The sequence below is a fragment of the Mytilus trossulus genome, chromosome 9 (genome assembly GCF_036588685.1).
Source record: "Mytilus trossulus isolate FHL-02 chromosome 9, PNRI_Mtr1.1.1.hap1, whole genome shotgun sequence".
In the NCBI taxonomy this organism is placed as follows: Eukaryota; Metazoa; Mollusca; class Bivalvia; order Mytilida; family Mytilidae; genus Mytilus; species Mytilus trossulus.
This window is the reverse complement of record NC_086381.1, coordinates 56,048,751-56,062,729: the sequence shown is the minus strand read 5'-3', so window position 1 is coordinate 56,062,729 and position 13,979 is coordinate 56,048,751. Positions and strand designations below refer to the sequence as shown.

Sequence of the window (13,979 nt, the reverse complement as noted above, 5' to 3'; positions counted from 1 at the left end):
TTTTGAAAATTTGAGTTGTAAATTTTCCTAAAAAGTACTTAATTCCGTTCATCTAGTTGTAAATTTTCCTAAAAAAAGTACTTATTTCTACGGAAGCGTATTAGGGACATAGAAAAAATAAAATTGGCAGTGAACTTTTTTTTCAAAGTCGATATTTTGACATTTCAAATCTCAAAATTTCGACTTTAACTCGAAATTTTAACTTTTCTTATCTTGAAATTTTGACTTTCTAAAATCTTGAAATTTCGACCTTTTTTAAAACTTGAAATTTCGACTTTTTCTAAACTCGAAATTTTGACTTCTTTTAAACTCAAAATTTCGACTTCTTTAAAACTTGAAATTTCGACTTTTTCTAAACTCGAAATTTTGACTTCTTTTAAACTCAAAATTTCTACTTCTTTTAAACTCAAAATTTCGATTTTTTTTTAAACTCGAAATTTCGACTTTTTCTAAACTCGAAATTTCGACCTTTTCTAAACTCGAAATTTCGACTTCTTTTAAACTCAAAATTTCGACTTCTTTTAAACTCAAAATTTCTACTTGTTTTAAACTCAAAATTTCGACTTTTTTAAAACTTAAAATTTCGACTTTTCCTCAGTATTTATACGTTTGCGATTACCACATTCACAGTCATTCATATCAACGAGGCGGAGAGTCATTTACATCATAAACTTCATAATATAAAAAAGAAGATGTGGTATGATTGCCAATGAGACAACTATCTACAAAAGATTCATAAGCATATTTTAATAAACTAAAACATTTTAAAGAGGTTATTTTAGATAGAAAATATTGTTCTTGCCAAAGAATAAATAAAATATGTTTCACGTTCAGATCAAATACATATTTCAAGTCTGGACTTCAGATATGTGTATCAAGTAACCCCGCTATTCCGACACACCTATATTACGACATACTTTTATTCAACAGTCTAATATATAAAGACTAGGGTTAATAGTTGTGTTATAAGAATGCAAACTTCCAAAACTAGAAAACTGGGGCAGCTCATTGGTCGTTCTGAATATGCATGGCATTTTGGGCTACTTGATTTACCATTGTTTAAACAAGGCAAAGTCAGTGACTTGCTATTGGTATACCAAACAGGCCTTTGCAACTGTGATGCTAAATGTCCTCAACATGCACGTTCTTTACGAATGGTTTCTTTAATATTAAATGCTTATCCATATCTTAATTTAAGAACAAAACCAGTTTATGAATACAAATTGCCAAAATAAGTGGATGGCGCTTTAATAATTTGCGTCCATGTCTACTTCTTCTAAAATTGTAACAACTGTTTGAATACTAACATCAAAGTTTTAAAAGTACTTAGAAAAAGTAAAAAAAATCGAGATTTCAACAGTCGTAATTTTGAGATCAAAGTCGAAATTTCGATTTAAAAAAAAGTCGAAATTTTGTGTTTACAATAAGTTGAAATGTCGAGTTTAAAATACGTCGAAATTTCGAGTTTAGAATAAGTCGAAATTTCGAGTTTTAAAAAAGTCGAAATTTTGAGTTTAAAATAAGTTGAAATTTCGAGTTTAAAATAAGTCGAAATTTTGAGTTTAAAATAAGTTGAAATTTCGAGTTTAAAATAAGTCGAAATTTCGAGTTTTAAAAAAGTCGAAATTTTGAGTTTTAGATAAGTTGAAATTTCGAGTTTTAAATAAGTCGAAATTTCGAGTTTAAAATAGGACAAAATTTCGAGTTTTAAAAAAGTAGAAATTTCGAGGTTAAAGTGGAAATTTTGACTTTTTTATAAGTTGAAATTTCGAGTTTCAAAAAATTTTGACTTTTTGAAATGTCGAAATTTCAAGATTTTAGAAAGTCAAAATTTCAAGTTTAAGTCAAAATTTCGGGATTTGAAAAGCCATAATTTCAAGTTAAAGTCAAAATTTCGAGATTTGAAAAGTCAAAATTTCAACTTTGAAAAAAAAGTTCACTGCCAATTTTATTTTTTCTATGTCCCTAATACGCTTCCGTATATTTCCGTTCATTTATTGGTATAAACTAAACTGAACAAGAAAAGTATTAGTAAACAGACAGAAAGTCCGACGTTGAATTAATTATTTTACAATTAATTGTTTAAATATATGAGAGAATGTTTTAGGCGAATTTTCTTTAATTACAGATAAATGTATTTTAGGTTCAGGAAATGATTTATTCTTCGGGTACGTCTAAACAACCGGCCGCTCCACAAAGTGCACTCAGGACCCATTACCGTAATCATATCTGCACACATGATGGATGTTTATATTCGTTATACGCTTCTTATTTTAGAGTTAAATTTTGGTAGAAGTTGAAATCGCTGGGGCGGATCCAGCCATTTAAAAAAGGGGGTCCTAAAAACTTGATTTAGAGAGAGAGAGAGAGAGAGAGAGAGAAAAGAATCACAATGAAAAACAAAAATCGAACTTGTTACAGAAAAAAACGCAACTATAAAATAATTTTCTTTATTCGTGAACTGCAAAACACAACAAATTAATTTATCATCATGAAAAATAAACTGAAAAAGCACATCGAATGAGATATATATTTTATTTTTTTATATGCAAATTCATGTTAAAGGTAAAACTGAACTAAACAATACAATTCCAAAAAAAACAATAAAGATAATTCAATCCTGTGCTTTTCATTTGCGCCAATTGGCATTTCATTTGCGCCAAAAAAATCATTCATTTGCGCCACAAACCATATTTCATTTGCGCCAAAAACTAAATCTTTCATTTTCGTCAATATTACAGGTAAGTACAGGTCAATACAGGTAAAATAGTATAAAATATAAAAAAATTCAAAAAGTCTTTTAGTAATGAAGAAACATATTCCTCAGAAATCAGTTATCATAAAATCATACAAGTTATGCTAAAACCTCGATAAAATCATACAAGTAATGCTAAAATCATACATGTAATGTTAAAACCTGAATAAAACCTTGGTAAAATCATGAAAGTAATGTTAAAACCTTGATAAAAACAGAAAAGAAAGCACTATACACCGGAGTACATTATTGAGACATTTGTTAGCACTATAGTAAAGTTACAAGTCTGTTCTGGCACAAAATTTATAAGCAACGGTCTTGATGTAGTCATGCCTTGAAATTTCCCTTTTAGGTGCATGCCATTTTTCTCCATAAGATAGTCAGTTTTCCCTTTCTCCCATCGTCGAACTGCAGCCGGTGTGTCCATATATCTCATTTTGATGTATGTTGTAGCCTGAATCTTCTTTACAACGTCAACATAAATAAACATGTTTGGATGTTTTGAATAAAATTGTTCATTAAAACGTGCATGGAATGACTCTGGTCCATTGTTGGTTCGTTTGAAATTAGCAGTGGGTATAGCAGCCAAAAATGACGGTGGATATCTAGATTCCGAGCTTATATAAGTTTCCAAAACATAGTCAGCAAATTTTATGCATCTGCTATCAGTTGGAGATTCAGTCATAATGTCCTCTACGAAGAAGTCTTCAATTTAATCAGGCGGTAGGTATGGTAACCCAAAAATTGATGATAACCATTTACCAATTTCGCAGGTCTTTTCCTTATACTCGGTCCTTAATCCAAGATCTTGAATTTTCCGCCACCAATTTTGGCCAAGGTGAAAATCTATAGCAATCGATTTTCGATCCGGGCAACATTCGCAAAATAACATTATGCATGGCTTGTTCAAAGTCTATATGAATAGACTGTGGTATTAGTACAAGATTTCTCTGTTCACAAAGTTGAAATATAAAGTTCCACATGTTTGTGTAGCATTCTTCACTTTTTCCAGGAAGCAATGCATATACTAGCGGCACATAGTTACCATCTTTACATCCATGCAGTGTGTACATTTGAAAAAAATATCTTGGACAGCATTTAAAGGTACCATCCACAAACACTATTTCAAATACTAGTATTAGAAAATGAGGATGAACTCACACATATATCCAGGGGGAGTTATGTACAAACAAAAAACAAAATAAATCGTAAATAATATTCAACTTTTCCGTTATATTACCTGTCATACCTGTAAAATGGCGCAAATGAAGTTTTTTTTTGGCGCAAACGATATATAACCTTGTGGCGCAAATGAAAGGTTTGATTTTTAAAAAATTGGCGCAAATGAAATGCGCCCAATTCAATCAATTTTGTTGATTGGATAATTCATGGCTCAGTAGTTGTGTAATCAGTGACACAGGAAGGGTCAACTACATGTCCCCATTCAAATGCATTGATCGGCCAAAAAAGGGGGGTTCCAACCCCCCGGAATCCCCCTCCCCCCTCTGGATCCGCGCCTGAATCGAACTTAGATAGATATGTTAATTCTTATAAAATAATGAGGGCACGTGTCACTGATTACACAACTACTGAGCCATAAATTATCCAATCAACAAAATTGATTGGATTATCTTTATTGTTTTTTAGGAATTGTATTGTTTAGTTCACGAATAAAGAAAATTATTTTATAGTTGCGTTTTTTCTGTAACAAGTTCGATTTTTGTTTTTCAGTGTGATTCTTTACTCTCTCTCTCTCTCTCTCTCTCTCTCTCTCTCTCTAAATCAAGTTTTTAAACAAACACATTGTTGACTGAATATCAAATTTTATTACATTTGTATATCTTTATTCTCAACAAACCATTATACAAGAGAAGACAATTATGTACAATATTCAGTTTAACCTTAATGGAAATCTGTGCACGAAGACTTAGTCGTGGTTTGAACGGATTTCGTGTCAATAAACTGTCTTCGAAATAGTTTTTCTTTGTTAATGTTTGTGTCATTTTGGTCTTTTGTGGATAGTTGTCTCATTAGCAATCATACCACATCTTCTTTTTTTTTTTATAATTTCTCGCTACTACAATCTAACTTACATATTTTCTACAAATAATTATACCCAAAATATCATAATTTTCAAAAAACGGAGACGAAAACGGAGACAAGTTCATTTTCAGAATTTATTTTCGCATTGAAATTCGTTTCAGGCTTGTGAAACTGGACAAAACGACTTTAATTAGAGAAAAAAAACTTAATAAAAACGGATTTCTTAAAATATTCGTATAACTCAAAAATAAAATTCCTGGGCAATTTCGATAAAAATGAGAAATAACATCTAACTACATGTATATGAGTTTGATTGTTTGAAAAGTACGGCTTTTACCGTTAAGAACGGATTCCATATACAAAACTTTAATTAATATAAATTCTTTTAAAGTATGAACATTTATTTCCCTTTTCAAACTAATTAATTACTGGTCCAGGACATGATAATAAAATTAAGAATAAAACTTTAAAATTTATGGAACGAAATTTTAATAAAAGACGAAAATCTTAAAACATCGTGATATTCATTCTAAACGTCACAATATTTATACTTCCCGCGTGGTCACTCAGTAGTTGTGTAATCAGTGACACGTGCCCTTATTATTTACTAAGAATTACAAATGTAACATATCTATCTAAGTTCGATTTCAAATTATGCAAAATTTAACTCTAAAATAAGAAGCGTATATAGAATATATGCATCCATCCTGTGTGCGATGATTATAAAGGGTCCTGAGTGCAATCAGGAGGTCCTTCAAGCGGTGTTTAGACGTACTGTTATTCTTTTGGAAGCTTCAATTTTTTTTTATCAATAACTTTTACACAAGGAGAAAATTTTGTTTTTTGACAGCATGAACCCCAGTTAATGAGCAAACACAAATTAAGAAAGAAAATCGTTTACAATTAAATTTTATAGAAGGAAAAAAAAAGGGGGGGTAATAAACAAATTTTATTTACACTCACATACTTCTAAACAGATTTGCATATGTAAGCTCTCTATAGATAATGTTGAATTATTTTAGGAGTTTTGAAAAAAAGAATATATACAGTTTAATTTCGACTAAAATAGTGATTCTTTTTATAGATTTGGTACCTCAGTTTCGACTCAACATTTCATTTTGAATTGTTAGATGGCAAACTCTTTAGGAGAATATTTTATCTGTTCTTTATGTAATTATGGTGATATTGGCGATAATATTCATTATAACAAGGCCGTGTACGAATCCTTGATTATAGAATGTTTGGCAATATAAAAAGACGAAAGTAGACAAACCCTAATTATGCAGGGTTTCACAAGTTGATCTCCAAGCGGCCCACATTGTACATATAATAAGATCTATATTTTTCAACGTTTTCAAAATGAAATAACTTGAATTGAACATTTCCCTACTGTGAACATTTGTTATTTCTAAACGTCTATAATTATTATTTCGGAAAAAAAACTTATTTAGCATATTCATATATTTTCATAATTTTTTCCAAGGAAAACTTTTTTTTTGCAAAGTTTACTTCTATATGTTTTTAACCATCACCAGCGACTTATTTTCTGCCATCACCAATTAGTCCTAATTATTAAAGATCAATTGACCAAATTCAAATGATGATTGGTATATCGTATTGAATATGACCATCGGTAATCCGTGACGTATCCCAAATAACGACGCATGCCGATAGATAGATCATAGTTTATTAATTAGCGTCTCGCAATTTAAATTTCATCAAGGGACTTAATTAAACCAGTTACTATACAAATCTTGAAAAAACGATGTACATGTACTTTTTAATATTATTTTATATTAAAACAAATTACGAAAACGTTTAGTATAAAAATCACCGAATATAAATGTTTCTTTCTTGCAGGTTTTCGCATTTGTAAATTTGGAATTCTAATGCAAAAGACAGTCGATTCAAACTGAAATAACTTCTTTAAAGATGGTTTGATTTTTTCAGAGACACATGTTTTATATATGTCTCAATACATGTATTATATGTCTCTGATTTTATCAAAACAATAATTACAAAATTATAAAATATGTTAGTTATCGAATGTATACCCTGAACTCTTACTATTATATATACATGTCCTAAGTTACTTAATGTCCTGTGTGCAACCAGGAGATCCTGAACGGTCTTTAGACGTACCATTATTTTATATGCATATATTCAAAGCTGTTCTTAATTATATGCATACTAGGTATCAGTGGCGGATCCAGGGGGAGGGTTTCGGGGGTTGGAACCACCCCTTTTTTTTGAACGATCAATGCATTTGAATGGGGACATTTGGTAGGAACCACCCCCTCCCCTTTTGTCCTGGGTTGGGACCCCCTCCTTTTCAAATGGCTGGCTCCGCCGCAGAGGTATATTTATATATATATGTGTGTGTGTACCAGCCCCCTCCTAAATCTTGGGAAACAAATGGTAGATTATATAGGGAATCACGGAAGCATGACTGGACGTGACCCCTCTAAGGCAGTCAATGAGTCCCCACTTATGAAAATTTCTGGATCAATCATTGCTAAGTTCTAGTTATCTTAGGTCCTATAGTGTGAAATAAAGCCAATAGGTCTTTTTAAACACATCTTTATCCATACATGTATATATACGTTTTCTCACGGATTTGTTCATGCAATATTGAAATTATGTTTACTCAATGCGCAATTACTGAAGTTTATATTTGCTACTTTTCTTCTTAATTTCATATATTAAATTTTTTTTGATTTTTTTCTTCGAAAAATTAGTGGTGTTGAAATAGGGAATGGGCACAGATACCTTATCACATTTAACCAAAGAAATGTTGTATAATGTCATCAATCTGTATTACACGTAGACAGGATGTTCTCTAGAAAACTATACGTTATACACACCCGAGAATACACGCACTGTTGTAATGGAAAATTACTGTATGTTATAGTTACCTGTAATCAGCTTTGCAACACCATGTCATGACAGTTCAAAAAGATTTTCTTCAAATAAAAATGGAATATTCATTTTTTCTGTAAAATTTAAAACTTTAAAAAGTAGACTTTGACAAAATTATGAAATAGAAAGAATTGAACAATTTAAAATCGTATTTTAACAAAGATTTAAGTATAATTTTATAACGATCCTTAAAAAATAACCAAACAAACGTTGAATTAAACGATATGAACCTACGCAGTTTTATATTAAAATACTGACACACACCAGTTTGCCATCTCAGTATGCAAGGCAAGGGTGCTTGGTGAGGTGCTGGAACTTGATGTACATGTATCATTAAGTTAATACAGTTCTGTTAGGATTGACTGCCTTTTTACAGAGACTTTCTATTCTTACTGTTATCAGTTAGTATAGACTGTTCCTGGCTTAGAATGATTCTCTGCTTTGCAAATGGTGCGTAATTAGCATTTGAATCAAATTTCTTGTAGAAGTAAAAAACACAAATTAATGTATTTGACAACTTTATTCAGGAGCACAGTCTATATTATCCGGCGTAAATAACTTTGAGATTTATGTGGAAGTTAACTCTGCTGCTCGATCTATGCTAATCGATGTTCCAGTTTATTTCATATTTATATTTATTCGTGAGGCCCTCGTCATCATTTATATTCACTAAAAGCACAGTCGCCTAAAGATTTTATATGGCGAAAAAATTGCGAAAATAGGGGGAAATAATATATTTTTAGTAGCATTTTTATTTTAAAATCTTAAGAGGTTACTTGCAAATTTAACTCTAAAATGAGAAGTGTATGACAATCTATAACGAATATATACATCCATCATGTGTGCAGATACGACGGCGACTATATAGGGTCTGCCATGAGTGCACTTTGTATGCCCTGCAGTGGCGGATCCAGAGGGGGGGTTCCGGGGGTGCGCACCCCCCTTTTATTTTTGCCGATCAATGCATTTGTTTCGGGACATATGTTTTGCACCCCCCCCCCTTTGCCCTGGGTTAGCACCCCCCTTTCGAAAATTCCTGCATCCGCCCCTGCCCTGCATGTGTGCACCCAGGAGGTCCTCCTGAGCGGTGTTTAGACGTACCGGGAAAATCTTATCTGATTCAGGATCAATTCATCGGTTACACTCCCCTGTCACCAGTGATTCTTTTTTGCTGACATTCTGAAAAAGTATTGTGTAGTCCCTGTGTAAGTGTTGACTCTCAACTTGCACATGTGATTTTTTAACACTCCCCGGACTTCTGCAAAAAACAATTATTCAGTTCACTGATTAAGATGGAAGGTAAACGAACAGAAAGTCACAGGACATTCCGACAAAAAGTCACAGGACAAAAAGTCAAACACATGTCAAACTCAGACATTAAGTAACAAAGTTGATAGGACAAAAAGTCACAAACAATAAATGAAAAAAGATTTTGAAATATCTTCTTTTTATTACATATATTCATTTTTAATTTTAGGAAATTGTTCATAATATAAAAAAGAAGATGTGGTATGATTGCCAATACACCTAATCGCTATTTATTCCATTCCGGATAAGTTCTAAAATTACACAACTTTTTCATCCAGTTGAAGCTATCCGGGTCCCTGTTTAAACAATTCACCATGCATGATACTTTTTAATGAGACCTGTTTAAACTACCGTAAATACTTCAAACAAAATATTTTTTTACTTCAATTTTAATTTCGAAAAAAGTGGATCATACTATATCAAAGTTTCTTCATGATCACTTTCTAAAGTTTTTCCCTCCCTCAGCTCACTGCTTGGGACCTCCATTTTCAGCCCGCGTGACCTAAACAGGAAGTTGTATAAATGACTGTTTTTCCAGGAATGGACTAAATAGCGATAATGTGTATGAGACAACTGTCCACAAGAGACCAAAATGACACAGACATTAACAACTAGAGGTCTTAACAGCCTTCAACAATAAGCCAATATAAAGAAGATATGGTATGATTGCCAATGAGACAACTGTCCACAAGAGACCAAAATGACACAGACATTAACAACCATAGGTCATCATACAGCCTTCAACAATGAGCAAAGCCCAAGGTAAAGCCCATACCGCATAGTCAACTGTAAAAGGCAATCATACTATATCTTTTTTTTTATATTTACATGTTAAAAAATGCGTGCAAATGTAATCAAAAGCTGCACATAAACGTAATGATTTTTGTGCGCAAATGTAATGGTAATGTGTGCAAACCTAATGCACTGATTTATTTGTTTTTAATAAATTTTAATTTAAAGTTGCTACATCATGTTCATGTATAAAACTTCAAGAAAACTACAAAAAGAGTGTTTTCTTGTTCAACAAATGATTTGTTCAAAGAAAAATAATCTCAAAACTAAATTGTGACTTTTTGTCCTGTGACAGTGTGTGACTTTTTGACTGTGACTTTCTGTCCTACATTCAGATTGAATAGGGGTGTTTGATTGACCCCGCCTCCCTCTATCTGAGACTACTATCTCAGTGATGAGCTTTATGTTTCATGTACAAATGTATTGTGCTTGTCATATATGTATGTCATGTATGTCGGATGAAAGCTCTACAGACCTTTAATATGTTGTATTGTTATATATGTATAACCGACAATAAATAAATAGCCCCTAACAAGTAAGAATTATGTTACTTCTTTTTGTTTTGACATCTTGCATGGGTTTCTATAACCCCGTATTAAAATTATGCCCCCCCTTTAAAAAAAAAAAGGGGGGGTGTATTCTGTTTCACCCCTGTCTGTCCATCCATCCTTGCGTCAGTCAGCCCGCCTTATTCAGTATGCATGTGCCTGCAAGGATGGATGGACAGACAGGGGTATGAACTTGACCTCATTTTCATGGTTCATTGGTCAATGAAACACTGCGTTGTATTGTCAGTTTATCATATGTTTAAAGTTACAGGTAGATTATATTTGGTAGATATGAAACAATTGTGAGGTGTGCATGTCTGAATGGCAGATTCATATATAAACCATGACCGCATTTTATTGTTCTTTGGTCAATGATAAGTTTTCATGGTTTTGTCATTTTATCAGGCCACATTTAAAAGAATGTCTGTTTCCCCTCCCCTGGGTCTACCCTTTGTAAACAGACCAGGAAAGCAGGTTCTTGTTAGCTCATCCGTCGTCCGTAAACTTTTCAAAAATCTTCTCCCCTGAAACTACTTGGCCAAATTCTACCAAACTTGGCCACAATCATCCTTGGGGTATCTAGTTTGATAAATGTGTAGCGTGACCCGTCAAACCAACCAAGATGGCCGCCATGGCTAAAAATAGAACATAGGGGTAAAATGCAGTTTTTGGCTTCAAACTCAAAAACCAAAGCATTTACAGCAAATCTGACATGGGGTAAAATTGTTGATCAGGTCAAGACCTATCTGCGTTGAAATTTTCAGACGAATTGGACAACCTGTTGATGGGTTGCTGCCTGTGAAATGATTATTTTAAGGTAATTTTGAAGTTTTTGGTTATTATCTTGAATACTATTATAGATAGTGATAAACTGTAAAAGCAATAATGTTCAGCAAAGTAAGACCTACAAATAAGTCAACATGACCAAAATTGTCAGTCTGAGTTATTGCCCTTTATAGTCAATTTTTAACAACTTTTCATCATTTTTTGTAACTTTTTTAAAAATCCACTTCTCTGAAACTACTTTGCCAAATTTAACCAAACTTGGCCACAATTATCATTGTGGTTTGTAGTTTAAAAAATGTGTCCGATGACCCAGCCTACCAAACAAAATGGCCAACATGGCTAAAATTAGAACATAGTGGTAAAATGCAGGTTTTGCTTTATATCTTTGAAACTAAGACATTTAGGGCAAATCTTTCAAGTTTTAAATGTCCATCAGAATAAGATATATCCCCTCACAAATTTTCAGTTGAATTGGACAACTGTTGTTGGGTTGCTGCCCTAAAATTGGTGATTTTAAGGTAATTTTGCAGTTTTTGGTTATTATCTTGAATACTATTATAGATAGAGATAAACTGTAGACAGCAATAATGTTCAGCAAAGTAAGATCTACAAATAAGTCAGCATGATCAAAATTGTTAGAGGACCCCTTAAGGAGTTATTGCCCTTTATAGTCAATATTGAACAACTTTTCGTCATTTTTGTAACTTGTATAAAAATCATTTCTAAAACTACTTGGCCAAATTTAAGCAAACTTGGCCACAATCATAATACTAGGGTATCTATTTTAAAAAAAGTTTCTAATGACCCCGCCTACCAACGAAGATGGCCGACATCAGTAAACACATTAACAGGTGAGCGACACAGGCTCTTGAAAGCCTCTAGTTTTTTTTAACAGGATGTGATTGTCATAGCATGGTCACATGAATGGTTTGACTTGTCCAGTCCAGGCCACTTATCAGTTGTTTGTGCTCAATTTGAGTGTATTTATTTAGATTATCAATCCTTCTGCTTTCAAGCACTTTCCAAAAATGGAAACAAATTATTTTCAGGAAAAAAATAATTTCGATTTTTTTGTGGAAAATAATTTTTTGACCCGGGCGCTTATTTTTGACCCGTGTGGGGGGAGGGGAAACAAACATATTTTTAATTTTGGCCTTAGATTTTTTAAGCATAGGTCTACTTGTTGTATGGAATGACTACAAGGTATCATATAAAAAAAAAAGATGTCTGCCTGCCAAGGTTAATTTTACTGTGACCTCATATTCATAGAATAATGATAATATTCATGATATTGAACAGCAAGAATGATGGGTAAGTTGATGTTATATACAAATTAGACAAAATTTTCAGTTGCCTACTAATTATGTAATACATGTAGTAGTTATTTTTGTCATTAAATGATATTTACCCTTTTATGTGTAGGGCAAGAACATGAAAGATAAAGGAGAAACTATAAACAGAAGAAATTATCAACAAAATAAGATTTACAGAGGTCAACAAAGCCTAAATGGTAAGTCCACTGTTATAAAAGTTTTTGTCCTTGAATAATATTTAAATAATTTATTAAAATAAGATGTGGTATGATGAAAGAGAAAACTATCCATCAGAGTTCAATTTAGTGGATGTAAGCATGGTAATTACTTATTAGAGGCCATTGATGACCTGTAAGTAATGAGAAAACCCATACCCTATACATGTTATAGTAATCTATAAACGTCAACACCAACCAGATTTGAAACAGAGCATCAATTCAAACATCAAATATACCAGACTAATTTATAAAAACAAAAAATTATGAAAAATTAAAATGACGTATATATGAACCAACGTCAACCACTGAACTATGTACAAACTCCTGATGTTAGACAGGTATAATATGGCTGGGTTGATATAAAAATAAGAAACACTTAGCAGTCTGATTTCCAATGAGACATTTCTCCAATAGAGATCAAATGACATTTAAGGAGGCTCTAGCGTATAACAATTTCAGAAAAATGTTTAATATTTTTTTTTCATAACTCATTTTATCTATAACTTTATCATATGGTACACCAAATCATTCAAAACAATCAATTCGGTTTGGCCCCAGATGACTTTTAAAATGCATATATCATTGAAAGAGCTCCAAATTATCTCCCTTTGGTGCAAAAATGCCATTTTTTTGGCATTAGAAATGTAATATCTTATTTAACTCATCGATGGCCTTTATTTTTTATTATAATTTAAAATAAGCTGTTCTTTACTAAACTATTATAAAATTTAAGCGATTTCTGTAATTTAGTACTTGAATATTTAAATGAAAGTTTATCATATTAATCATAAACATGATAAAATAGCCATTTTATTGATCTCTTCACTGATAATTTTTGAGTTTGTGTATTTGTAGGTCAGACATCTCGATTTTCATGGTCATCATTCACAGATCAATACCGAATGGAAAACTTAAAGCTGGTATTTTTCTCCATAGTGTGACTTTTTTATTAATTTGAAATGGAACATGTTTTTTCCTACATTTATTTGGAAGAAGAAATTTCAACATGATGACTATAAACAAAAAAGAGTCATATCATCACAATCATTGATGCACAAGAACTTGATCATATAAATACAACAATGTAATTATCAATTGAAAAATGGAATGAATGAACTAGATATTAGAATGTTGTTGTCCAAATAAACTTGCTTTGTCTTCTCATTTGAATCTCTCCATTCAATAAAGAACAGATTGAAAAAATGTTTTGTCTAAGAATTGCAGGAATATTCTAGTGAATGAAATTATTTATTGACCTCACTCTTATATAGTGGACTGAATAATTGTACATAGCAAG

The 13,979-nt window shown here is 32.0% G+C and overlaps 1 long non-coding RNA gene across 1 annotated transcript; it reads left to right on the top strand.

Moving 5' to 3' along the window:
* The first annotated feature begins 8,811 nt into the window (after nucleotides 1-8,811).
* On the top strand, nucleotides 8,812-13,811 carry LOC134684021 (uncharacterized). The gene is made up of 3 exons (XR_010101143.1): nucleotides 8,812-9,016; nucleotides 12,574-12,661; nucleotides 13,538-13,811. It is a non-coding gene; the product is annotated as an uncharacterized LOC134684021 (long non-coding RNA).
* Nucleotides 13,812-13,979: the final 168 nt, after the last annotated feature.